Source organism: Ursus arctos, unplaced genomic scaffold, assembly GCF_023065955.2.
Source record: "Ursus arctos isolate Adak ecotype North America unplaced genomic scaffold, UrsArc2.0 scaffold_24, whole genome shotgun sequence".
Taxonomy (NCBI): Eukaryota; Metazoa; Chordata; class Mammalia; order Carnivora; family Ursidae; genus Ursus; species Ursus arctos.
Window position 1 is genome coordinate 44,355,567 of NW_026622919.1, and position 27,515 is coordinate 44,383,081.

General features: G+C 37.1%; 1 protein-coding gene across 3 annotated transcripts in view; it reads left to right on the forward strand.

Moving 5' to 3' along the window:
* The window catches only part of PAFAH1B1 (platelet activating factor acetylhydrolase 1b regulatory subunit 1), a 78,427-nt gene that overhangs the window by 1,263 nt on the left and 49,649 nt on the right, over positions 1 to 27,515 (forward strand). The window lies entirely within an intron of this gene.

Here is a 27,515-nt window from a genome sequence, read left to right on the forward strand (position 1 = left end):
TTTGAGGTGGTGGGCAAATTTCAACACGCTCTCTCTCTCTAAACAGTAGAGAAAAGGAGTAGGTTTTCAATATTTTAGATAAGAGAGAGCAAGGTGCCTTGGCTTTATTTGTTTTTCTGCCTTTCTTCAGTGACTTAGCAAGAAACTCCCTGGGAGGAGGGCCGGATTTTTCTTTTGGGGTTGGGGTTTGAGTCCAAATTACATCAATCCTTTGGTTAAGAATTTGTGCTTTTGAAGAGAAGAACCAGATTTGTGGTTTCATTCTCAATGGGCGATGTCATGCCAAGGTCCCCCCCCCCTTCCTTAAGAGGCAATCGGGAGAGAATAAAGATTACTGTTATCCCGACCTCTACTTTAACACATGGTCCTCAAGATTCATAACGTTAAAGGCTAAACAAAAAATTTATGCCATTTTTGGTAATTCTATTTTTGTTGGGAGGTGGGTTGTTTTGTGTGAATTTCATTTTGAGTCTAGGGCGGAGGAGAGAGCTTGGGCCTTTCATACCAGTAATGTCATCCCTCCTCTTTTGCCACAGTAGTATTTGCTTTAAAAAAAAATTTTTTTTTTTTTTGGTTGGTTTTTTGTTTTTTGTTTTTTGTTTTTTTCTGCAGCAGGGCTTGATTGCTGCAGGGTTCAGTCTCCAGGAAAATTTCTTGCCTGGGTATGTCAGCAGTGATAAAATGTTGAATTTATAAAAGGTTTTACTTAAAAAAATTCTGATTTGCTTCTAAGACATCAGCTAGCTTTTAATCTCTCATGGGTATCTTTCAAGACACCGTTTTGCAAAATAATTGACCATTGCAAATTGCAGTTTTTATTAAAGCATAAGTGTAATCTGTATTTAGGGTGATTTATTCTTTCATGTTCTATTATAAATGATCATTGTTTGGATTGTTCAGAAGGGGAGGAGCTCTTAAAACAAATTTGAAGCTTTTGTTTTGTTTTGTTTTTTCTTTTAATAAATCAGAGAAAGGAACCCAGTTTTTCATGAGATTCCTGTATATATTGATTTTGATAGAGATAACCCTATTTTGGTACCCACCCCGTCCTCTTTTAAAAATGGGCTAATATTTGTGGATGCTGTGAACAGCCATTGAGCTGAGGAGACTGGGTGGAGTAAGAGAGCAGAAGCTGTGAAATGTAGATTGCCCTTTCATACCATTTTTCTTTTGCTTATGTTTTGTAAGGTTATTTGATACCAGTTGGTGCTACAACAAAGGCATTTCTCTGTAGTAAATTTTAAAATCTGATGTTTTTAGTTTCCACCATTTTTGCAAGGTGGGTGGGTATTGAATGATTGGGGTAAAAAGCAATGTCCCTGCTCTAAAGCAGACATTTATTGTCTCTGTATTTGTGTGTATACACACACACACACACACACACACACATATACAACCCGTGTGTTAATGTTTTTTTTATTGTTTTAGTCAAGTAAGTGTAAGTTAATGAATGCCAGAAATATTTGGCAAGAAATAGTAATAGAAAATATGGCAAAAATCTGAATAAGAATATTACAGATTTTTTTTTACTTTAGTTTGCATTGGAACAGTAAATCTGATTTTGTAATAATATCAAAAATAAGTAAAAAGGGGTAAGATAATTTGTGTTAAAGGCTATTTATAAAGGCTTTCTTCTTGTGCTGTCCCTTGAAAGGGACCTTTTGTAAGGTACTACCATAAGAGAGGGTAGGTCACTTTAATGCCTTGCATCAAGCATTCATGTGAATAGACATCTTCAAAAGAATGTCAAATTCATGTGCTAAGTGTGATTTTGATGAGACTTAAGACTCTTTGTCAATATATGATATATTTTCACACTTGTTATTTTTAATGTCATTAGAAGGTAGAAGGGTTCGTATGGTGAGAAATGAGTAAAGTAGGGAATGGTAATTCAGTATGTTATGTGACATCTTCCCATCCTAGTATTTTAAGGTATAAAAGTGCACTAAGAGTGGTGATTTTTCAGTAGACTGTTCATTGATCAGGAGCTTAAAATAATTTGACTAAGAGAGCTTTAGTTCCAAATATGTATCTGTGGATGTTTCTGATACATATGACAGGATCTTTTGCGTAATTTGGAGATCAGTTTTTTAAATTCTTCATAATCCTGTTTTATAAAACTTCTAATGAGATTGGGATAGAGTTCATTTTTTTTTAGTAAAATTATTTGGTATCTATTTTTCAGTAAAAATAACTTTAGTATATTAGAAATTTGGAGATGTTTCTGAAAGGGAAAAATCAGTATCATAACTTTTCTTTTTTTAGCTAGGACATCTGTGTTTTATTGTCTCTGTTTTTTCAATATAAATGCTTCCCTTCTATGTACTAAATAATATGTATGTCAATACGTATTACACATACATATGTGCATATATACACCTTGTGGCTCATATTTTAGGTACTCGAGAAAAAATAGGACCTTACTTTTTGTTTACATATGGTTCATCTTATTTGCAACTTGTCATTTTAATAAACAAGCCATAGAAACTATGGAAGTTGACATTAGTATGGAGGTGTCTTTAAAAAACAAACTCAAAGCAAAATCTTAGGGCAATCAGAATGACTTTTCCAATTCTTTCCATTGAGTTCTACAGTAGTGAGTCACGTACTCTTTTGCCAAAGGGACTTAAGGCTCAGTTGGTTTTAAACTGAGCTGGCCATGTCTGCTGTGGTCCTAAAAGAGATTTTTTTTATTCGCTTCTAAGTCTCTGTTTTGAAAATATTTCATTATGACAGGTAACCTGTTTTCATGTATGTTGGAAAGAGAGAAATAGTTAAATGTGAAGTGGAAATTCTTTGTCACTGTTCTTAAGTCTTCTACAATAGGACTGTAATTGTTTTGTTTTTACTTAAAATGTTCCTCTATTTAAAATAAAACTAGGGGGGCGCCTGGGTGGCACAGCGGTTAAGCGTCTGCCTTCGGCTCAGGGAGTGATCCCGGCGTTATGGGATCAAGCCCCACATCAGGCTCCTCCGCTATGAGCCTGCTTCTTCCTCTCCCACTCCCCCTGCTTGTGTTCCCTGTCTCGCTGGCTGTCTCTATCTCTGTCGAATAAATAAATAAAATCTTTAAAAAAATAAAATAAAATAAAAAAATAAAACTAGGGACGCCTGAGTGGCTCAGTTGATAAGTGTCTGCCTTCGGCTCAAGTCATGATCTCAGGGTCCTGGGATCGAGCCCCACATAGGCCTCCCTGCTCAGCGGGAAGTCTGCTTCTCCGTCTCCCCCTGCTTGTGTTCCCTCTCTCGCTGTCTCTTTCTCTGTCAGATAAATAAAATTCTTTATAAAAAAATAAAGTTAAATAAATAGAACTAATGGTATGCAGTGAGTTCAGAAAAGATAAAGGGAAAAAAAAGATGAAAACCTGTTCTTCTGAAGCTGTTTAGCTGTAGAGTGGATCCTAATTGCTAAAGTCCAAGTGTTTTGAGAAATCTGTACTTCATGAAGAAGGATGCTATAATATGAGCTTTAATAATGAACTGCAATTAAGGTTTTTGGATTGTCTTAGCTTTGTTGCTAGTTTGGCATGACATTTTCAGGTAGTTATTTAAATAGAATCTTGGTTTATGTGTCTAAACTGCTATGTGTATAATTTTTAACCTACCATGGCAGTTAGATTTAATTGATATTTGTGAAATGCTTTATACGGATGCAGGCATCATAACTGCTTATTATTTTGATTTATTGCTTTCCTTTAAAAGATGGTGGCTTTTGGTTGAAACGTCCCTCGGTAGGATTGATCTGTGCATTAAGGATACTTCTGGAAAGATATCCTCTAAAGTTATTGTCATTTAACATTGTCATAAACATTTCCCTGGAACTTTGTAAATATATTGAATGTGGTACTCATTTTCATTTGTTCTGCTACTTTTTGAGGCAGATTGGTATTTTTATGGGTGAGAAAACAAAAATTTAGAGAATGTCTTTCCCTAAGATCACATGTTGGGGTAGCAGCTAGATTGAAGTAAAATACAGGCATTGAACTACTTGGATATTGCCTTGCCTGATTCCTTATTCTTTTGACAAAATGGACCCTTTTTATAACTATTCTTGTGTTTGTTAAATTCTTTCTCTTCTAAAATGGTGAAAATCCATTAGCATTTATAGCCTGCATCATTTAAATTGGCATTTATTAACATACAGTCTTGTATTGTTAACTATTTTGCTCGCATAAGGCCGTAGGCATTTGAGTAGGGACTCCCAGAGAGTGTCTAATACTGTTTTACAGTAGTATTAATAAGTAAATAAATAATTGTTGCATACATGCTGGTAGTATTAATAAGCAGTTGTTAATAAATTAATATTAAATATTAAATTAATACTTAAGTAAATATACATAAGTAGTATTAATAAGTAAATAAATACTTGTTGTTAATAGATTGAATGCAGGGTTATGTGAAAGGAAATGTGCTATAGTTCTTTGTAATAGCTAACTTCCAGTGATCTTTCAGGAATTGAGGTGAAGGAGGGAGAAGTGTTCATACTTTTTTGAAGGGATTTTATGTTGTTCCAGGGAACAGGGTCACACTCCTGACATACTTGTATCAGGGCCACAAAATTCTCACCCATAAGAAGTGAATTAACCACCTGGATGCATTACGTTTGCATCTTGTAATTATTTGTTGCATTTTAATTGTCTGTTCTTTGAGCTCTTACGTGTTCACAAGAATTATTGACAGTTAACTAGGGCTGTTAACAAATTTCTGAGAGACTGTCTTTTGATAACAGTGAAGTTAAGAATCTGGGAAATTTTCAAGGACTTTAATTTTTAAAGGCATACAAAATTTTGTGTTTATTAAGATTTTACGTATTGATTAATCCACTTTAATAAATCTATGGCAAAGATAGAAAGATACATTTTTGTGATATTAGTGCTCTGTATGCTTAAGGCATATTTTATTTATTCATCTTTCCATATTTGTTTTTATCTTGGCTGGCTCAGAAGAGTGTGTGACTCTTGATCTCGGGGTCATGAGTTTGAGCTTCACATTGGGTGTAGAGAGTACTTAAATGAATAAATAACATAAAAACTTTAAGAAAAAATATGCTGACTGCAAAAGAAGGGAAGGTGAAGATGAGTCAGTTTTATTGATTATTTGGTTTTTTGTTGCTAATTTTTATTTTTTAAGGGGGGGAGTTATACATTCAGCATTATCATAGAGAACAAATTAAGTTATTGACTAAAACCATATATGAATATTTTAGTAGTCCTGATTCCACGATTTGCCAGCTATGTTCTTTGAGCAGAAGCTTCAGTTTCCCTATCTATGATGTTGACAGTATCTAACTCAGAGAATAATGGCTACTATTGAATGATGAATGGCCTGTAAATCCTTCAGTAAATGATTTTTTTATTAACATACTGTTTAATCAAATAAGTAGTCATTCATATATTAATATAGTAGTTTTTTTAAGATTTTATTTATGAGAGAGAGAGAGAGAGAGCACGCATGAAGTGGGGGGAGGGGCAGAGGGACAAGCAGACTCCCTGCTGAGCAGGGAGCCTGATGGTGGGATTGATCCCAGGACCCTGAGATCATGACCTGAGCCAAAGTCAGATGCTTAACCAACTGAATCATCCAGGTGCCCCTTAATGTAGTAGTTTTTAAATTTTTAAGTATATTTCTTTTTTTTTTTTTTTTTTAAGATTTATTTATTTTAGAGAGAGAGAGGTACGAGGGGCCGGGGCGGGGGGAGAGGGAGAAGAAGAGAGAATCCCAGGCAGACTCCCCAGTGAGCAGGGAGCCTGATGCCAGGGTTGATCCCAGGACCCTGAGATCATGACCTGAGCCAAAGTCAGACGCTTAACTGACTGAGGCGCCCCCCTGCCCTGGGACCCCTTAAGTGTATTTCTTAAGAATTAGGGATTTTTTGTCTCTTTGGTATCCATTATGTGTGTCTGAAACCAGTGATATCTTCAAAGTTTCTTTTCTCTTTTTTAAAATATTTATTTATTTATTTATTTAGAGAGGTGTGTGCAGAGAGGGAAGGGCGGGGAGAGAAAGAGAGAGAGAGAGAGAGAGAGAGAAAATCTGAACCTGACTCCACACTGAGTTTGGAGCCCAGTGCAGGCTCGATCTCACCACCCTGAGATCATGACCTGAGACAAAATCAAGAGTGCCACGCTCAACCGACTGAGCCACCCAGGTGCCCCTCAAAGTTTCTTAATAGGCAAAGAGTGCTGTGTAAATCAGTGCCAAATGGAATAATTCATTTTTTTACTGTTAAAGTATGTTGGAAATAAGCATTTTATTTAAACTGTTAAGTATGGTTTACATCTTTAACAATCAGAACATTTTTGTACTTTTAAATAGTATTAATTTAAATAATTCCACATTTTTCCTGTATTTTTTTTAAATAAAAGTTTTTATTTTGGAATAATTTTAGATTTACAAACAAGTTGTAAGATAGTGGAGAGGTTTTTTTCCCCCCATTGTTAACATCTTATATTTTTGAGGTACATTTGTCAGTCTTGGTATTTACTGTTAGCTAAACTCCAGACTTTATGTGGATTTGACTAGTTTTTGCATTAATGTCCTCTTTCTGTTCTAGATCCAGCCCAGGGTACCGTACTACATTTGGTTATGCCTCTCTAGTCTCTTCTGGTTTGTGACAGTTTCTCAGTGGTTCCTTGTTTTTCATTACCTTGACAGTCTTGAGTAGTACTCGTCAGGTATCCAGTAAAATGTCTCCCAAACTGGATTTGTGTGGTGGTTTTTCAATAGATTGGGGTTAAGTGTTTTTGGAGGAAATACCACAGAGATGAAGTGCACTTCTCATCATATGTCTAGGGCTATGTGATAAACACAAAACATCACTGGTGGTGTTAACCTTCATCATTTAGTTAATGTAGTATGTGCCGCTTTTCTCTACCCTAAAGTTACTGTTTTTTCATTCTCCTACTTTATCCTTTGGAAGTTAGTCAAGTTGAATGGGGAGGGGGCAGTGTTTACATATGTTAAGTGGAGTTCTTCTGTAAAACAAATTTATCTCCTCTCCCCCGTTTATTAAAACAATTTACATTTTTGACTGTCAGAAAAATTTAGTTTAGAATCTTAAATATTAATTCAAATAACCCTAAATTTTGCTGGTTTTCTAAAAAGTATTGTAACTATAGTTTGGAAACTAAAGATCAAAGAAAGCTTTTGAAGAAACATGGTTAAGTGAATTATATATCCCTCTAGAAATTATTCTGAGAGTGAAGTTCAGTGTTGGGATTTTAGAGAAGAGCTCCCCATTTCCCTGTTTTGGGGCTTGTTTTTAGAGGGAGACTGCTGTGATCTGAAAAGCGAAACAAATAGGATATCTTAGTCATTGATTCTTTCCTAGTATATGAATACACCAAATAACAAGTTTTAAATAGTACAGCAGAAAACAAAACAGTTTGACTGCTTAGACTCTTTTATTTTCAAGATAGAACTCGTAGATCCCTGTCCTGAAAGATACTTATTTTACATTAAGGAGAATTTATAATTCGAGAGTAAGATCATTTTTGAGAATTGCAGTTACGAAAGTTCTTTTTATACCTTGCCCTTCCATTATAACACTTGTATAGAGATTTGCATTGGGTTTCTACTTTTTAAAAAATATCCTGGGGTGCCTGCATGGCTCAAGCTCTTGATCTCAGCTTAGGTCTTGATCTCAGGGTTGTGAATTCAAGGCACGAGTTGGGCTCCACTCCAAAAAATAAAAATTAAAAATAAATAAAAATTTAAAAAATACCCAACACCATTAACGTATCTTTCTCTTCTAAATTTTCATCTTTTTTTTTTTTTTTTTTTTTTTTTTTAAGGGGTGCTTGGGTCGCTCAGTCACTTAAGCATCTGACTCTTGATTTTGGCTTGGGTCATCATCTCAGGATCATGGGATCGAGCCCTGCCTTGGGCTCCACGCTCAGTGGGGGTCTCTGTTTGGGATTCTTTCTCTCCCGCTCCCCTTGCACTCTCATTCTTTCTCTCTAAAAACACACCTTTAAAAACATTTTTTTCATCAAATTTTCTGTCCAGCAAACATTTATTTAGCTAAATTATATCCCAAGTACTGAGGATACAAACATAATTGTCAGTCCCTGCCCTTGAAGGTCTTAAAACTATTTAAACACATAATTTAATATGAAAAGGTAGCATAACACCGCTATAATCAAAATATGTATTTGGTGTGATGAGGGCCCAGACTGTTCAAGGAAGTCTTCACAAAGGTGTTAAACATTTTTGAGGAAATCCTGTCACGTTGTTTGGGGTTCCAGGCAGAGGAAATGATTTGTGTCCAGTCTCATAAGTACACCATGGTTGGTGGGGAAATTTCCAAGTAGTTCAGTGTGGCTGGGGTCATGAGTTAGTATAGAGGAGTTGATCTGGCCTGATTACCTTGATATAGCTTGTAAAGCAGGATGTTAATGGACCATTCTCCTCAGATGTAGGTTTTTATCTGTTAAAAATGTAAATTTCCAGGCTCCACCATAGACTTAAAAAGAGTTGAAGGAGGACCAAGGTTGGGGAAGGTTTTTTGTTATTGTTGTTTGTGTGTGTTTTAACTGGATAACCATTAGGTGTACTGGAGACTTGAGTCCTAAAACATTTGGTGTTTTTGTGTTTCATATGTCTGCCAGTGGTAATTAATAATAGAAAATTTTTGTTTTTTATTACCCACTAACGTTATGAGGCATTAAAGAATTGCTTCTGTCATCAGAATGTATTCAGTGCAGTCTGTTGTAGGAACCATGCTGAGGTACTAGAAGGTGCTCCAGACTGGGGACAGCAGAAGTAGAATCAATCATAAGGGTCAGTGTGGGGAGAGGGAAGACCTGACCTACATTACACGATGCTCAGTGTTACTGGAGTGTGAGCAAAGTGGGACTTGATGAAAAACGAGACTTGAAATGGGCAGGGACCAGATATTCATCAAAGGCCTTATAAACTATTTTAAAGTACGTGGACTTTAGGAAGTAGGGAGGCAGCGTAGTTGAGTGATTAAGAGCCCCAACTATGGAGCCCAGGTGCTGAGTTCAGCTTTCAGCTCTGCTGCTTACCTGACTGTGTTATCTTATATTTTACACACGTGTGTGCACACACACGTGCACACTACATAAAGGCTAGTTACTTAAATTCTCATCAGCAGTTGTGAGGAGTAAATGAATACTTGTAAAACAGTTACAGCAGTGACTAGCATATAGTAAGTGTTATATAAATATTCAGTAAATAAAAAACAGGGGGCCAATGAAGGTTTTTTTTTTTTTTTTAAGATTTTTTATTTATTTATTCGACAGAGATAGAGACAGCCAGCGAGAGAGGGAACACAAGCAGGGGGAGTGGGAGAGGAAGAAGCAGGCTCATAGCGGAGGAGCCTGATGTGGGGCTCGATCCCAGAATGCCGGGATCACGCCCTGAGCCGAAGGCAGACGCTCAACCGCTGTGCCACCCAGGCGCCCCGAAGGTTTTGTTTTTAAGTAGAGAAGTGATATGGTCAGATTGTATCATAAGTAGATGGCCCTGGGAGCTGTGTAGAGGATAGATGTTAACAGGCCAAGACTGGATTTTGGCAGACCTGTTGAAATTAGAGTGAGAGATGATGGTACTAAGGATAGACAAAAGGAGAATAATCCAACAAATGTTCAGGAGATAAACGGCAGATAAAGGTAATTGGTTATAGAGGAATAAAGTAAAGAGTCAAGGTTGACTCCCACATAAAGTATTATTTCTAACATTTCTAAAGCAATACTTTTTAAAGTACTTTGGATCTTAGATAATTCTCTGAGGTAGTGGTATTTGAAGCTTTAGGGGTATGTTGTGATGCTTCATAAAAATGAGAGCTAATGGCCTAAGATGGTTTTTAATTTCTCTAATAGGCCATTGTTTTTTTCTAGGTAGAGATAAATTTCTCTTTAAGGATATACTGTTACACAGAAAATTTATTTAGGTCAATTCCAAAGAGCCAGAAAGCTTGAATAATAATTTTGTTACGTGTTTTTTGTTATATTTTTATGTTGAGATTTGTGATTATAAAGATAATAGCTAGCACCATGGTGTAATATTTTAAAAATTTGAAGTGACAGTTCAGTCATTAAAAACATTAAAATCTGTTAATTCTGTTATATCTGATTTTTTTTATTGTTTATGAAAATATGGTAATAAACTTTAACAGCCAGAATATTTAATTGCTTATTCATTTCGTCGGTAAATCTTAGCTTCCTGCTCCCCTCCCTATTTCTAGATTTGTTAGATTGGGGGGGCTATTTTTTTTATTATTATTATTCTTTTTTTTTTTTTTTTTTAAGATTTTATTTACTTATTCGACAGAGAGACAGCCAGCGAGAGAGGGAACACAAGCAGGGGGAGTGGGAGAGGAAGAAGCAGGCTCCCATTGGAGGAGCCTGATGTGGGGCTCGATCCCAGAACGCCGGGATCACGCCCTGAGCCGAAGGCAGACGCTTAACCGCTGTGCCACCCAGGCGCCCCTTATTATTACTATTCTTAATTCCAGTATGGTTAACATACAGTGTTATATTAGTTTGAAGTGTACGGATTTGTCAGATTTTAAGAATGGCTTTTTTTTTTTTTTTTTTTTTTTACTATTCAAATGGTTTTATAAAAAGGAGGGAAAACTTGACTGAAAATAGAACTTTTAGATTTGAATTTTCTCTAGATTCTTAGTGATATAATTAAATGGATAGGAAATTCAGTATCCTTAGTTTTTTCCCCCCTCCTTATGTAGTGTTTAAAATCTGGGTCCTGGATTATAGTGGTGTACATTATGTATGTTAGCCTGTTGCAGGGCCATCACATCTCCCCACTAAAGACCATTGAAAAAGATGTTATTTAAACTGACTTTTGAATGAATAATTGGAGTGGACATGGGGGAAGGTTATTTTACGTAGAGGGAACAGCAACATACACAGAAAAGCATGAAAAACTGTTATGTGTATGCTGGAAAGTAGTTTGGCAGAGGGGATTCGAAGGGTATGTATGGGTATGAGGCTGCAAAGGTACATATGAGCCAGACTAATAGACTTTGTAAAAATTATATATATGTGTGTGTGTGTGTATATATACACATATGTATGTGTGTGTATACATGTGTGTGTGTATATGTGTGTGTGTGTGTGTGTGTGTGTGTGTATATATATATATATATATATATATATAGTAGGCGATTTGGAAGTCAACAAACAGTTCCAAGCAAAGATGAGCATTATGATCAGATGTGTAGTTTTAGATAGTTTATGTAGGTGGCAGTGAGGTATATAGATTGGAGTTTGAAGGTCATTTAGGAGACTTTTTCAGGAAAGAACGATTAGTGCTTGAAATAAGATCATGACAAGGTTACTGATGAGAGAGAGTTTTAGGAGGTAGAATTGTAAATGAATAGTGTGATGGGGAGAGACATTATTAGAAGACATCTCAGATTTGTAGCTTGGGTGTCTGGGTAAAAGTGAGAAACTAGGTGTTGTTAGCCATAGGAGAGAATAAGAGGAGGAATTATGTGGGATATTACATAAAGCAGCCAGATTAATTTCCCTGAACTAGAGTGCTGAAGTCAGTTTGCCAAAATCAGCTTTTTACTGTCTTTAGTGAGCAAAACATGAAAATGCAAAGGGCACGTTGCTGGAAACATACTATTTAATAGATACCAGCTTAATCCAAATTAGGCACTCAAAGACTTTTCTTGTGTCCTGGCTCATGTTTCATTCCTTTTTCTTACTGCCTTCCGTGTATCCTGTAATTCAGCCTTATGAAGATACTTCCTATTCCTTATGGTGTTTTCACTGTACCACACTCCCTTCTTTTCCTCTGTGTATATACCCTGACCTGTCAGTCTTTCGAATCTGCATACCAGATTTTCCTTTTCCAGGCAACTTCCCCTAGTTTTTTTCACCTGAAAGAAATTTTCTTTTTCTCTCAGTTATTAATCTTATGGTATCTGTTACTTTTTCTCTTGTTCTTACATCAAATTTTATGTGATGTATCAAATGAGTTAATGCATTTAAAGAGCCTAGAACTGTACCTGGTACTCACTAAATACTCAGTAAATGTTGGTCATTGTTATTATGGTGATGATGAAGATGACTAAGATGAGTTGATAATGGTAATAGGGCAGTCCACCTTTACTTTCTGCCATCTTGTGATGGCAAAACTGATTTGTTCTTGTCCTTGGACACTAGGATAGCAGAGTCTCTTACTTTGCTTAGGTATGTAAAGATGCAAAAGGTACTGTGCCATATTGCCATTTTTCAAAGTGAAATTACTATCTCTGTCTTCATTATTCCTGAGCTGTGTTGAGGGAATTAAAATGGCAGCTAGGCCCTTAACACTGATTATCTCATTAAGTTTCAGAACGACTGTTTGAGGTGGGTAGTAGAGCTCCTTTTATAAATGGGCAAATAGGCATAGGAGAATTTGCCCGAGGTCACACAGTTTGTAAGTTTGTCGGGTTGATATTTGTACCTCCGCTGTTTGACTCCAAAATTCTACACAGTAGGACCTCAAAAGTGTACGATTTATTCCTTTAGTGCTTTCATATCACTTACATAATCAGCTTGCTGTCGGAGGCCCTTTGGTGGGACCAATACTCAGAAGAATGCTTTTTGTTTTTTATTTTACATATTTCTAGTTTAATTTGTTATTTATTTTAATTATGGAATATATCAAACATGCAGGAAAAGTACTTGCAGTAATGCAAAAAAATTCACATAAACTACTACCAGAATTGACAGATGTTAACATTTTGTCATATTTGCTTTAGTTTAAGAAATAAAGCATTAATTATAGTTGCTGTCCCTTTTATACCTCTTTCTAATCCCTTTCCCCTCCCTCACTCTTTCCAGTGGTAAAGTTCCTCTTGAAGTTTGTATATATCCTTTTGTTCTGCTTTTATACTATAACAGTAAAGTATACATGTATGTATCCATAAACTATGTATAATAATGCTTAAAGTGGGGATGCCTGGGTGGTTCAGTCGGTTAAGCTTCTGCCTTTAGCTCCTGGAATCCAGCCCCTCAGCAGGGAACCTGCTTCTCCCTCTCCCTCTGTCCCTACCCCTCCCCCATGCTCTCTCTCAAATAAAGTCTTTAAACAAAACAAAAGAAAACAAAAAATAATGCTTAAAGGATACCTCGGTGGTCCAGTCATTTAAGCGTCTTGACTTTGGCTGAGGTTGTGATCTTGGGGTCCTGGGAGCAGGCCCCCACGTTAGGCTCCCAGCTCAGCGGGGAGTCTACTTGTCCCCCCCACCCCCAATAGATGAATGGAATCTTTAGAAAAAAACTAATGCTTAAAATTTATATGAATGTTATACTGTATATTATTCTACAAATTGGTTTTTTAATTTAAAATGTTTTCTAGATGTATTACTAATATATGTAGATCTAGTTTATTTTGTTGTATAGTTTATCATATATGATTATAGTGTAGTTTCTTTATATCTGTACTACAAAAATAGACATTTAGGTTGTTTCTAAATTTTCATTATAGACAGTACTTCAGGAAATTTGAAGCTGTCTGTAGATAAAATTATTTTTTATTTGTGTTTGCATTGCAGAATTCATCCTAAGGCTAATTAAATATTTATTATTTAGTAATTTTTATGCTTTTAATTGAATAAATAAAACAGATCATATTGTTAGCGCTGATACATTTTTTTAGACAATAAATTCTTAAATCCTGTTTTTCTTTCTTCTGTCTTTTCAACTATTCAGAAACCCATATTAATCCAGTACTGACCTAGGGTTTACACACTGGTAGGCAGCCTTTAGGCAAAACCAAATCTGTAATTGCGTTTCTCTTTGCCTTGCATTGTTAAATTCCTTTAATTTAAATTAAATTAAAAAGATTCCTTTGCGTTAAAATTTAAAAATTAGCTGTTTAGCATAAAGTCTCCATTTTTGGATTATCCTGAAAAATTAGGAGCTCTTGGAACTGTGAGGCTTACATTTTCCCATGGCACAATTGGCTTAAGCAGAGTTGCAGCTGCCCTCCTTTGGATGGGCATAAGCTCACTAGTGAAACAAGTTCCTGCCACTTCATTACTGTTTATTATTGCCCTTGCACTGTTTTTTATAGTGAAAAAAATACTTCTTTGTTGATGTTTCTATAAAAAACGGAAAAACGTATAGTTGGATGACTGCAATAGTCAACAAAAGTGGAACAGAGCATATTTCTCTGGAAGTAAAGAATATTGTACTATGATTAATATGCAGACAAAATGAGTCTTGTATGGAAAGATTACAACCTTGCCTGCTTTGTTCATTTTTATTACCTGCGTTGTTCTCTGTAGACATGTGTTTGTGATCTCTGCATTTTTGTGTAAGTAGCTGTGAGGACACGGTGCAGTTGAAAATCAAAAAGATATTACGACAGTTTGTAATTCATGAATTTCTGTGCGATGCAAAATATTCACCTTTTTAAAAATTTTTTAAAAGCTGTTATATATATCCTTGTTCTAGAAAGGTTTTAAGCAGAAGGGTTGAAAACTGGTTTAATCTCCTTAACCATCCTACCTTTCAGCACTGTGTACTTATTAAGTACCTTATCCAGAGACTCCCAAGTGGATGGTCCACGGTTTTCTTTCTTTTCTTTTTTTTTTTTTTTTTTTTAAGATTTTATTTATTTATTTGACAGAGACAGCGAGAAAGGGAACACAAGCAAGGGGAGTGGGAGAGGGAGAAGCAGGCTTCCTGCCAAGCAGGGAGCCCGATGCCGGGCTCGATCCCAGGACCGTGGGATGATGACCCAAGCCGAAGGCAGATGTTTAACGGCTGAGCCACCCGGGCGCCCCTAGATTTTCTTTTTTTTTAAGTTATCTCTACACCCAACACAGGGCTCATACCCACAACCCTGAGATTGTGTTGCACACTCCAGCACACTCCACTGACCAAGTCAGCCAGGTGCCCCACATGGTCCAGGGTTTGGATCTCAATCATGGACTTTCTGATCATTTTATTTTTAATTGAACTTATATTCTAGGGGTGCCTGGGTGGATTAGTTTGCTAAGTGACTCTAAAATCATCATCAAAAAAAAAAAAAAAAACCAGTTCTACCACTGTTGGGTTTTTTCTAGCTGATTAACAGTTTTACTTCTCTATTTAGTCTCTGTATTTGATTTGTAACCCTTTATTTAAGGCAGTTGATAAAGATGCACACACTGCAAAATACCATAGATTAAAAGTGAACAGAAAGGGGTGTCTGGGTGGCTCAGAGGGTTGAGCATCTGCCTTTGGCTCAAGTCATGATCCCAGAGGCCTGGGCCTGGGATCAAGCCCAGCCCCCCCCCCCCCCCGTGGGCTCTCTGGCTCTCTCTATCTCTCTGTCAAATCAATAAATAAAAAATATTTTTTAAGAAAAAAGTGAAGAGAGGGGCGCCTGGGTGGCACAGCGGTTTAGCGTCTGCCTTCGGCTCAGGGCGTGATCCCAGCGTTATGGGATCGAGCCCCACATCAGGCTCCTCCGCTATGAGCCTGCTTCTTCCTCTCCCACTCCCTCTGCTTGTGTTCCCTCTTTTGCTGGCTGTCTCTATCTCTGTCGAATAAATAAATAAAATCTTTAAAAAAAAAAAAGTGAAGAGAAAGAAGAAACAAAGGGTAAGGATAAAATGTAATCAGAATCTAGGCCAAAAAGGTATATAACAATATACTTGCAACAGACAGCACAAATTTACTCTTAGCTTTCTATGAGCTAACAGCGTGAAAAAAACCTGTTGTTACTTTCACAGTGTTCTTACGATAAAAGTAAACTAGTTAATTCAGAAAGGTAACCACTATCAGAATAGAATTTTTCATAGGGGTCTTCATAACGGAGATTATGTACAATTTTCATTATCCTCATCAACATCTTTAAGGTAGATGGATGTCTAGTATTTAATAACAATTAATGTGGAAAGATCTACCACATCATGGGAGAGGCAGTCTGAAAAAGTATGTAGATTGTCCTTTGTTGTCTGACCAGTGGATATAATTTCTCTCAACCCAGTTTTCAATATTTATTGAGATTGATCTCTTTGGCAAATACCTAAAGTGCAGATGTTCCGTACATGAAATACAGACCATTTATATGTAGGATTTAATTATTTATTTTTGTGTAAACCTAGTTTACCCAGATAAAATTTGGGCAAGCGCTTTAGCTTAAGATTCTTCTTAGAAAAAAATTTAAATCTACACAACTGTCTTGTTTGAAGGTACACAGAGCCGCATTTTTCCAGAGTATCCCCAAATGGTAAAATCATTAGGAAATAGACTTAAAAGAAAAAAGGGGCCAATACACAACCCTGTTTTATGTGGCTGGAACTTGCCTCAGCAGAAGACCATTCTTACGGATCAGAATTCATGATAGTTTTTAGCATAGATCAAATGTAAGGAAGTATTGTTTTTTATTTATGTCTATAATAGATATGGTCTCTGCCCTCAAGAAACATACTAATACATGGCTCTGCCCCTTAAAAATAAGATTTTTTTTCTTCATCCATACTAGAACTACAGTTCTGTATCTTGTCACATACCTTCAGTATTGAATCTTTTGAATCAGAGTCAAAACCTGTTTTCCAGGGGCGCCTGGGTGGCACAGCGGTTAAGCGTCTGACTTCAGCTCAGGGCGTGATCCCGGTGTTATGGGATCGAGCCCCACATCAGGCTCCTCCACTATGAGCCTGCTTCTTCTTCTCCCACTCCCCCTGCTTGTGTTCCCTCTCTCGCTGGCTGTTTCTATCTCTGTCAAATAAATAAATAAAATCTTTAAAAAAAAAAAAACACCTATTTTCCGATGACTGCTTGTATTTCTTAGTTTGCTATCTATAGCCTCAGTTTTTCGGCAATACAGTATTTTCCAAATGCTTTAAATAATTTCGCATTTGTATACTTTATTGTCTTGTTTTATTCAACATATTATTTTTCCTTTTTCCAAAACCTGCGTCAAAAATTTTCTAATCACTTATTTTTTTTTAGTCTTTTAGCTTATAAAGCTTACTTAGTCTTCAGCTCATGTTATATTCTCATTATTACCTTCTTTCCTGGCCTCTCTTTCCCACCTTACTTTTAAAGTAGGTTATACATTAATTTAGGGATTGATTGCATTTTAATCATATTTAATATTAAAACCTTACAGCACAGAGCCTAGCATAATCAATGAATGAATGAAAGGATATGTATAGCTCGCATCTTCTAATTATATTCAACATACATAAGTTTCTTATGGACAGGAACTATTTCTTAACATTGCTTTTATGTCATAGGTAGCTTTCCTGTGTGCTACATGGGACACAGATCTGTATTGTTGGATTTGAATACTGGGAACCTGGAAGATCCTCAGTAAACAAATAGAATAATTGACACCAAGAATATAGTTCTCAGTTATCTGTTTCAGTGGAGGCAGATACTGCTATGGATAATAGTAAACTAGAAATCAGTTCATTTGAGAGACACTACAGGTTTTCCAGTTGTGCTGTCATAATATCTGGGCAGTTGTCCTCGGATGTAAACAGGGGATCTGTCTTTAGGACTAGAGAAGGTCATCTTCAAGACCAAGAGCAAGTAGTGATCTGTGTCCAAAAAAAAAAAAAAAATCTATTTTTGCTTAATTGCAGTTTGACCATAAAAGCTTTTTTTTTTCAAATCATTCCCATTGCTCCATTTCAGTCCAGGTCTCTGTCTTCTTCCACTTCCAGCTTTCCCTTGCTTTAATATCTCCTGTGTGTTATCTCTAAAACAATCACCATGAAATACCACTTTTAGAACATTGCTCCCTTGCTTAAGAATTGTAGTGATTTCTGCATTGTCATAATGGGCTAGTATTCACCAAACCTTATGCTAAAAAAAAAGGCATATAGAACAGCGTATCTTCGGGGCACCTGGGTGGCTCACTCGGGTAAGCCTTTGACTTGGGTCATGATCCCAGGGTCCTGGGATGGAGTCCCACACCCCAGCTTCTCTGCTTCTCCCTGTCCCTCTGCCCCTCCCCCCTGCTCCTGCTCTCTCTGGCTCTCTCTATCAAATAAATAAATAAAATCTTTAAAAAAAACCCAACCAGTATATCTTCTATTATTTGTATGACTGGAAAGTATTAGGAAATTTTTTTTCTTGTGTTACAGCATTGGATTTGTGTGTGTGTGTGTGTGTGTGTGTGTGTGTGTGACTTAGTTTTAACTTAAAACATCAGGCTGTTGTAGCTATGTTTGTCTAATTGTCACCTGAAAATGTAACATTGCTAAGTAGAAACCGGAGAAATATATGCATGTTAGAATGTAAAAAGGTCTTCAGTTTTAAAGTTGTAGTATAATCAGTGTTCAGCCTTTAAAAAGAAAAAATTATATTGAAACCAGACCCAGGGTGCTGGACTTTGATTTTTGCCTACATTTCAGAATTTGAATTTTTTTGTATTTAAAAAAAAAAAAAAAAGGATGAGAGTAAAGTGATGCAGTGCGTCTTTAGTTCTGAGGACATAGTAGATTTTTTTTTTTTAAAGATTTTATTTATTTATTTGACAGAGACAGAGACAGCCAGCGAGAGAGGGAACACAAGCAGGGGGAGTGGGAGAGGAAGAAGCAGGCTCATAGCAGAAGAGCCTGACGTGGGACTCGATCCCAGAACGCCGGGATCACGCCCTGAGCCGAAGGCAGACGCTTAACTGCTGTGCCACCCAGGCGCCCCCATAGTAGATTTTTTATCTCTCAGTTTTACTGTGATGCCTGTAGAAGTGATTTAGAAACGTTTACTAGATACCAATTGTGTGTTCATTACCATGAGTTTTTGTAAAGAATTACCTTGATACTTGATAGAGATACAACGAGGAATGTGTCAAGGTTGGAGGCTTTGGAGAAGTGTTGCTGAGGCAGATAATTAGAGTGTAGTGTGAGAATTGTTAAATTGTGTATATACATACAAGTATGAAATCACAGAGGAGGGAGTTATTCTGTTTGCTTAATGTTTTTGGTTAAAACTGTAAATAAATCAAGTTCTGCTGATTATGCTAGCTGCTGAGAACTTTTGCTAATGCTCTTTAAATAGCATTGGTGAGTATTAGGTTGAACCTGTGTAATTGCCATTATTGGCAATTTAATATGGTTTAAACCTAATAGTATTTTGGTATGGCAATTGAAACAAAATAAAACATGGTTAATAACTTGCCAATACTGTTTGACAGTTGTTGGATAATTGATGTTTTGTTAAAATAAAGCCTTGAATATTGAAAAGTTCAGCACGGTTTCTCTCTCTTTTTTTTTTTTTTTTTTTTAAGATTTATTTATTTGTTTGACAGAGAGAGACAGCCAGTGAGAGAGGGAACACAGGCAGGGGGAGTGGGAGAGGAAGAAGCAGACTCCCAGCGGAGGAGTCTGATGTGGGGCTCAATCCCAGAGCTCCGGGATCATGCCCTGAGCCGAAGGCAGACGCTTAACGACTGAGCCACCCAGGTGCCCCCAGCATGGTTTCTCTTAAGATGATATATATATGAAAGAATTTCAAAAAGTATAAATTGCTATGCAGTTATAAATTATTTTATAATTGCCTGTAACTGTGGAAGTATAGTTAATTAATTTGGAAAGGTTTGCTTTGAAAGCTTGATTCCCTACAAACATTTGTTGATGCCAAGACCCTGTGTCTGGTTCTAGAGGCAAAGAAATTCAGTTCAGTGTTTGCCCCTAAGGAGAGGTCAGTGTGGTACTAGAGATGGCATATATATAGTTACTTACAAAGAATGTGCAGCACAAGGTAGTATGAGTGATTTTTCATTTATATATATTTTTAAAGATTTATTAGAGAGAGAGAGGGCCATGTGTGAAGGCAGGGGGAGGGAGAGAGGGAGAGGGAGAAAATCCTCTAGCAGACTGCCTGCTGAGTGTGGAGCCTGAAGCAGGGCTCAGTCCCAGGACCCCACGATCATGACCTGGACTGAACCACCCAGGTGCTCCTCAAATATGTCTTAAGAGTGGAAACTTTTCCCAAAAAACCTTGTACGCAGAAACTCAATATATAAGCAGGTAAAAAGAGAGTTTTGCCTACTTGGCCCCTTCTCTGTTCACATTCCTGCTGTTTGAAACCATCGGTGTGGGAGTCAAAAGCAAACCTGGTTTGAATCCTGGCCCTGTCAGTATCCAGCTGTTTGACCTTGGATACATGACTTCATCTGTTAAATGAGGGTATTAGGTTCTTTGCTGGGTATTGTGAGAATTAAACATTGTGGTCAAGAAGCCTAGCATATAATGGCAGTAAATGGTTATTAGGATTATATATATACATGATACAGTGAGTTTGAAGAAGAGGGAACCTACCTCTGCCAAGGAGAGCGGGCTAGCCAGGGTGGACTTCACAGAAGTGTAGTGGTAGACTGCATCTTGAAGGGGAAAGGAAGATTGCAAAATACGGTGAGGGGAGTGTACCCCAAATAAAACATGTTAATAATGAAGACTTGGACATGTGGAATGCTGCCTCATTATACCTTTCTGGAGATAATGGCCTCACCTGTGTTCTAGGTAGCTTTTCCTTACATTTTTTGACTCACATTTTAGTATCAGTCTGGGCCAGGACAGGATGAGAATCACTAACTTTGTTTGGCTAACTAAATTGATTAACTAAAGGAAAAAAGTACTCAAAACCTGAATTTGTAAGCTGTGCCTTGGTTATCATGTAATGGTGCATTGACAGGCAAGTCCTTCCTAAATGCAGTTGCATTAGTGTGTTGGAAATTAGGTATCTTTATGTCCTCCTCTGAGGTCTTAGTAGGTAGGTAAGATGTTATGTTTTGTTTTGTTTTGCTGGAGATTGCAGTTAATGGGATTACTGCTATGGATAAATTGCAGGTAGATATTTACTTTACATTTTTGGGAAAGAGAGCTAGAAAGTTAGTTTCAAGGAAAAACTAGTGACTCATTGAGTACTTTTTCTCCCTCAACAATAAAGGATTTTCCCTTTTTGTAACAGATTTTCGACAAAACATTTCAGTGTGATAGGCTAATAGGGGTATTAAACAAAGTAGAGAAGATAAAGAAATTAAGGTATAGATACATAAAATCATATAGCACTTCCTGTGTACCAGGCACTGTTGTAACCACTTTATTTTATTTTATTTTTAATTTTGTTTATTTATTAGAGCACTTGTGCGTGAGCGGGGTGAGAGGAGCAGGGTGAGGGGCAGAGGGAAAAGCAACTCCCTCCTGATCAGGGAGCCTGTGTAGGGCTCGATCCCAGGATTATGACGTGAGCTGAAGGCAGACGCTTAACTGACTGAGCCACCCAGGTGCCCCTGTTGTAAGCACTTTATATGTAATCAACTCATTTAATCTGCCTGACGATTCTATGAAATAGATACTTTTGGTAAAAGTGGCCTGTATCAGTTAACTCCATTTGTTTGGTTAAGGAGGTTTGGAAACTACGGCTGGCAAACCAAATCCAGCCTGCTACTTGTTTTTGTACAGCCTGTGAGCTAAGCACAATTTTTACAATGTTTAGTGGTTGAAAAAAATCAGAAGAATCTTTTGTAAACTCTTACTTTGTAAAAAGTTTGTTCATTTTATAAATTATCAATTTGTTAAAAAAAAAAAAAGATTGCACGAAATTCAAAGTTCAGTGTCCATAAAGTTTAATTGGAACAGAAACACACCTGTTCCTTTACATAATGTTTTTTTAATCCTCTTTTTTTTTGGCGAGAGAGTGAGAGCATAAGGTGGGGCGGGGGTTTGGGACAGAGGGAGAGGGAAAGAGAATCCCAAGCAGTCTCCACACCGAGCTTGGAGCCCAATTTGAGGCTCGATCTCACAACCCTGAGATCATGACCTGAGCCAAAATCAAGAATCAGATGCTTTAACTGATTGGACCACCCAGGTGCCCCTCAAAGTTTTTATTTAAATTTCAGTTAATATACAGTTTAATATTAGTTTCAGGTGTACAATATAGTGATTCATCACACCTACATCACCCTATATCATCACAGGTGTACTCCTTAATCCCCATCACCTATTCAACGCATCCTCCCACCCACTTTCCTTCTGGTCACCATCAGTTTGTTCTATATATATGTATAGGTAAGAGTTGCTTCTTGGTTTGCCTCTTTTTTTTTTTTTCTTGCTTTACTCGTTTGTTTTGCTTCTTAAATTCCACATATGAGTGAAATCATGGTATTTGTCTTTCTCTGACTTATTTCGCTTAGCTAGAGAGTATTATGCTAAGCAAAATAAGTCAGTCAAAGAAAGACAAATAGCGTTTCTTGCTCCATTCATGTCATTTCAAATGGCTTTACATATTGTTTATTGTTGTTTTCTTGCTACAGAAATTGTGAGGTTGGCAAAACCTAAAACACTTACTTTCTGGCTCTTTACAGAAAGTTTGCTCACCCCTGGTCTAGATAAATAGGGAAGAAAACACAATCAAAATAAAAAGTAACAAAGTTTAATATAGATGCAAAAGAGTTGTCTATTAGAACATACCAGGAAGACTAGTTATATAATGAACAAGCCTGCTGTATTTTCTTCTTGAAGTATTTTTTAAAAGATTTTATTTATTTGTTTATTTGAGAGAGGGAGTGGGTGAAAGAGTGCACAAGCAAGAGGAGGGGCAGAGGGAGAAGCAGACTCACTGCTGGGGGGGGGGCAGATAAGGGGTTCGAGCGCAGGACCCTGAGATCATTACCCCAAGGCAGGCACTTGACCAACTGAGCCACCCAAGCGCCCCTTCTTGAAACATTTTTTAAAAATCTTCAATGAGGGGCGCCTGGGTGGCTCAGCTGGTTAAACCTCTGAGTACTGGTTTCCAATCAGGTCATGATCTCAGGGTTGTGAAATCAACCCCCATGTGCCTGCAGCTCTGCACTTGGCGTGGAGTCTGCTTGGGATTCCCTCTCGCCCTCTGCCCCTCACCCTGCTTGCATGTGTGCGCACATGTGCACACACACACTCTCAACTAAAACGAATAAATATAATCTTTTTTTAAAAATCTTAATAAAAGCTTAACTGTAATGAAAAATACTTATTTCAAAATGTTGGGTTGACCTCTTTTTCCTGTTAATATAATATCTCTTCAAGGTATATCTGAGGAGTCTTATAAATATTTTTTGGAATTTGAGTGGCAGTTGGAATTACCATTGAAATCTAAGTAACTTGGCCTTGTAATTTGATTTTTGCCCTTGGAGCCCAGATACCATTTTCTCACACTGATGATTTCTTGATGGAATGTTTGTAATTCTGCTTTTGACCCTTTAGGACTGGCTTCAGTTCATACTGTTGAGGGTATGGTTTTCTAATGAGGATGTACATCAGAATCACTTGGAGACTTTTAAAAAATTCAGATTCCTTCTCAGAATCTCTCAGGATAAGGCCCTTTACCATGATTGTCTTCAGGAAGTTCCTCAGGTGGTTCTAATGTACACCTGGTTACTTCTTCAACTGTTTTAATAAATCTAATTTGACAAAAATACACGTGTGGCATCTGTTGTTCTGTTTTCCATAGGTGTTTTTCAACCTAAAGAATCATTGTCTAAATAGATTTAAACTTGCCTAGGTCAGTGGCATCAATTTTTGAATTCATTTTCTTTTGATGTCAATAGTATAATAGAATCCAAATTGAAAGTTAGAGAGCAAGTAGTATAATTTAGTATTCTTCATTTTTATAAGATATTTATTTGGCATTGTGGAATCCCAGAGAATCTAGAAATAATGGATTTGATAAAGTAAAGCATAACTTACAGGAAATGACATTTTTAGGAATAATTTATATATGAGAACCAATTCGTTTCAGGCTCTATGTAAAATTATCATAAAAATAGATCTTTACCTTTTGTTTTTATTTCAGTATGTTTTGACACTGAAGTAACAAGAAAAGAAATGACCCACAATCTCTAAAATCATTGTAAAACAAGAAATGTTAGGGGTGCCTGGGTGGCTCAGTCAGTTAAACATCTGCCTTCAGCTCAGGTCAGGATCTCAGGGTCCTGGGATCAAGCCCCACAAAGTGGTTCCCTGCTTAGCAGGGAATCTGCTTCTCCCTCTCTCCCTCCCCCCTGCTCCTGCTTCCTCTGTCTCTGTCTCTGTCTCTCTAATAAATCTTGGGAAAAAAAGAAATTCTTGTCTTTTTTCACATTCCCTTTCATTGTTGATAGGCACACACAGTTGTATCATACAGAACAACTTGTTTCAGATAAAAAGCACTAAAAAGTGATATACAATAAAATGTAAATCAGAATTCATTTCTCTGGAACCTTTAAAATGGCTTCATGCCTTAAGTCAAAGAAGAGGAGGAAACTTTTTTTTTTTTTTTAATTAATGAAGAAGCAGTGTTTGAGCACCCATCAACAAGTAAACACTGCTGGGATGACAGTTATATCTAACATGTTTGATGGGTGTGCCAAGGGGTTGTGGGAATGCGTGCTGATTAATGTCTGTAAAGGGAGAGCCAGGAAATGAGGTAGACAGGCCAAGAAACAAGGAGAAGAAAAATAGGAAGAGAGGGAAGATCAGCAGTAATGAGATGGAGCTTATAAATTGTAATGGTAGTGAATATCAGAAACTTAGTGGAGAGAGTGATGAAAACACAGAGTAGGTAGGGTGAGTTCTTAGTTACCTGTTTTGCATGTCTGTAGCCCTTGTTGAGGATGCCTTTCTTGTTGTAGGTGGGAAGCAGTTTTTTACGATTGATAACCCTTGAAGGCGTTCATTTGCCTGGAGGGTATCCAGAGAATAGAGTTTAAGTACTATGAGGGTTGAAGAGTATTTATTCCAGTAGCGTTTATTGATATGCTAAGCCTATAATAATAAAGGCTGCTACGTTATTGTAACAGAACTGAGAATATGGGGGTATATTAGGGTTCTCCAGAGAAACAGAACCAATAGAATGTATGTATATATTTAAAAGAAAAAAAGTGACAGTCTCTCTCTCTCTCTCAGGGGTGGGTGGGTTAGATTTTAAGTAATTGATTCACATGATTGTAAAGGTTGGCAAGTCTGAAATTTATAGGGTAAGCTGCCTGGATAGAGATCCAGGGAAGAGTTGAGTTGCAGCTAGAGTCCAAAGGCAGTTGGCTGTCAGAATTCCCTCTTCCTCAAGGGCTGTGTATTCTCTTACGGCCTTCAGTTGATTGGATGAAACCCATCTACATTTTGGGGTATGGAGTTGGGGGTAATATGCTTTACTCACTTTAAATTTAAATGTTAACCTCATCTAAAAAATACCTTCATAGCAACATCTAAACAAGTGTTTGACAAAATGTCTGGCTCCTGTAGCCTGGCCAAGTTGACACACGAAATTAACCATCACAGGAGGTATAATAGAAACCATCTCATAGCATGGTTCTAGTGACAGGCAAAAGACAGGCAAAAAAGATTGATTCTAAAAGAAAAAATGGACATCTAGATAAGATTTATATTGTGTTACTTAAATCTACATCTGTTCAGTTTCAAAGCCCAAAAACTTTCTTCTTTGTTTCTTCAGATTCATAATCTAGCTACCAGAGCATCTATTTACAAAACTTGCCTTTAATATTAGAGTTACTAGGCTTGAGATTTGTAGGAATAATTCTCTGTGAAAAAGTGGTATCTTAATCCTTGGCCCAAGCTCATTGAAAAATGCAGAATATTTTTATATGTACCCAGAAATTTATTTGATGAGTGACTTAAATCTTGCAAAATGAAATGTGGTTGTTGGCTATAACTAATAGGAAGTGAGGAAATGGTGTAGCTGTTGGAAGAATTTTACCATTTCGGGGAACTGTGCCTGAGCTTAGTTTATCTCTCAATGATGGATCCATCTAGTCTTTGTTTTGTTTTGTTTTGTTTTGTTTTGTTTTGTTTTGTTATTGCCTGCCAACAGCAAGTCCCAATGAATCATGGGCCTCCAAGCTGGAGGAGAGTAAGAACAACTATACATTAAAGCCTAGGTATTTGATTAAAAACTTTCAGTGATCTAACATTTTCGAATTGTGGCCATGGGAGAAAACTTTTCTCATACTTAATTGTTCACACAGAGCACAAGATACTGCAAAGGACAATTAATAGTTTGGTTAATTTTGCCATCTTTATTTTTATTAGAAAATGATTTCAGAACTCTAGAAACTTTGTAGATGGAAAAGTGAGGAAATCATAAAGATTGAACTAAGGAAATGAAGTTACTCTTAGGAAGTACTTTGTTGTCCTAGGTAATCTCATGGATTTAAACTATATACTGGGGTATTTTTCAGAATATTCAGTGCGTTGACTTCATAGGTAAGTTTACTTTTTTCCCCCCATTATTAGACTGCATTGCAGTGTAACATTAATGATGCAGTTTTAAATATTTTTACCTAGAATAATGCTCAGAGCCAAATATTGAGAGCTTAGAGAAAGAAGCCTATAACCTGGTACTAGGTCTGATGTCATGTTAAGGAACCTCATCTTGATAAAGTGATAAAGAATTTGTAGGAACACCCAAAATACCCACTGCTAATTATTTAAAGGAGAGGTGTTCCTTTTTTTACCCCATACCATGGGGACTGTGTAAATCAAAACACATGCGTGTGTTTGTTTTTGTTTTTGTTTTATTTTATTTATTTGAGGGGGGTGTGTCCGTAAGAGCTGGGGGAGGGGGCAGAGGAAGAAGGAGAAGCAAACTCCCTGCTGAATGGGGAGCCTGATGTGAGGCTCCGTCCCAGGACCCTGAGATCATGACCCGAGCCAAAGGCAGACACTTAACCAACTGAGCCACCCAGGCGCCCCACATATGTATGTTCTGATAGGTTAGTTGTACATAGATCAGAATGATTTGGATGATGCAAACAGTTCAGAGAGAGCAGGGGAATAAGTGATGGCACAAGTGAAAAAAACATTTCTTTTCCAGGGGTAAAGACCATGTTTGGGGAGATGATTGCTTTAGTTTTCATTTCTCAAAATTTGCAGAACATCAGTCCTGTGACACTATCCAGATCATACACATTCTTTGTTACACTTTATTCATAAAGTGTCAAAAATTAAGTGAACAAGAACCTTGATAAGAAATCATGTCCCAGGTTCATTGCGTGTCCCAGGTTCATTGCGGGTATTCATCGTACTGAAGCTGAGATTTTTAAAATTCATTTAAAGTTCAAAACTGATGGCAGAGGTAACGTGTATGATATTACTTATAGAATTTTTTGTATTGTTATCCTGGTTAATCCTCACTAAATCGTGAGGTATATTTCACATTTAAGTCCATTTCATAGTTGAGAGAAGTTTGGAACTTGGTTATATAATATCTTAATTTGATTATCTAAAAACAGTTAATAAGTAGGAACAGCATGACATGTAACATGAATAGGCAGTTTTAGGTCTCTTTTTTGTTTGATGCTGGTTATCTGTGTTCTTTAAAAAACCTTGGTCTGATTCTTTTTTAAGAGAAAGCCAACAGAGAGGCTGGGGATGGGCAGAGGGAGAGGGAGAATCTTAAGCAGGCTCCACGCTCCACACCCATTGTGAGCCCTGAGCCCTGCCTGGGGCTCTGTCTCATGATCCTGAGATTGTGACCTTAGCCAAAATCAAGAGTTGGAGGCTTAACTGACAGAGCCACCCAGGCACCCCTTGGTCTGATTCTTTTGAAATTGAA